We start from the raw sequence: 1,465 nt of genomic DNA, 5'->3' as shown, positions 1-1,465 counted from the left end.
CTGTGATGACACAGGAACTTCCAGTTGGGAATGAGGGGCTGGTCATGACACCCCCTCTCCCCCTCACACATTTTAGGCAGCCAAGCCAACGCAGTGTGGACTTTCTACCCCATCACTTCCTGCTCTTTGAAAACCAGCTCCACCACTTAGCTGTCTGACCCTGAGCCCTTTTCCTCTATACTACATCCTACATAAGTGGCTGGGATAATTACTTGGCATATTCTATGTCAGAGGCCAAGCAGAATGCTTGGCACATGGCAAATGCTCAATACACGTAGCTACCTAAGCTAAATTGATGAAGGCCAACAACCTAAGAGTCATTCTTCTTGACTTTCCTTTCTCTCACCCTTTCTCAGATTGGGATCCCCCAGAAGCAGACTATGAGATAAAGATTTGAGTGCAAGTAGTTTACTGGGAGGTGTTCCCTGAAAGTTCCAGTAGGGAAACAGACATGAAACATAAAAGGGAAGGAAGCCACTGCAGGGTTCCTTAGTGGGAAGATTACCATTGTAATGGCGCAACCCTGCTGGGACCCTTAGGAGACTGTGTAGAGCAGCCTCAGAGTAGCTGACTCCCTTCCCCTGCCCCCCAAGGCTGGGTAAGAAGTTCCAGCTTCAGGTCTGGCTTGATCCAGAGGCTCAAACCATGCCATCAAGGGTTTCTTACACTCAACTTTTCATCTCTGCTCCTTGTGTATATTGCCCAATTTTCTTCTGAAAAGGAAGCCGGGCTTCCTTTATTCAGACGTGGGAGAAAGGGAGAAAGCTGCTGGGTGTTCAATTCTTTCATCATTCTAGCTCAGCCACCCCAGAAAAGAGCAAGCCTCTTTCTCCAAGTGTTCACTACCAACTTTAGGGAGGTACTTGGTCTGCCCTTGGTGGAAATTTGGTGGGCTGTGTATCCACCTCTTGGACTAATCTCTGCAGTTCCATGTGGGAAGGGTCCTGGAGACAGTCAATGCTTTCAAGACCACATTATGGTCAGGCACAAAACTGTCCACGTTCACTGTGAGGGTGAATGTGAGGTAGGCACACTTCCCTCTACTACGCTGACTCTATTTCCCATAACACTATCAGCAAGGATACTGGGACATATCAGACTTCTCTGAAAAATTTGGGGAGATGTTGATGGTTTAAATCACAGCAATGCAAACAATCTAGAATGAAATATTAGATGTCTCTGGTCTTAGATGTCTTCTGATCTCCCTGTCCCTTATAATTTCTTTCAGCTGATCAGTTTCCTTCTAGGTTGCCTGATCCTTTTTCTTGTTCTGCAGCCATCTCTCCTCTTTTCTCTGCTTTCCTCTCTCTAAACTTTCTGTCCACTTGGTATGCAGAAGAGTTTAGTTTTTGCTTTTGTTTATTTTCTCCCTTAAACCCATGTCCTAAAATTCCCATCTTCTATTCACTCTTTGACTTTTCAAGATATTTTCCTAAATAAAAGCACTTTTTTAAATGTTTTTGTT

This window comes from Myotis davidii, unplaced genomic scaffold (assembly GCF_000327345.1).
Source record: "Myotis davidii unplaced genomic scaffold, ASM32734v1 scaffold574, whole genome shotgun sequence".
Taxonomy (NCBI): Eukaryota; Metazoa; Chordata; class Mammalia; order Chiroptera; family Vespertilionidae; genus Myotis; species Myotis davidii.
Note: the sequence above shows the minus strand (reverse complement) of the source record.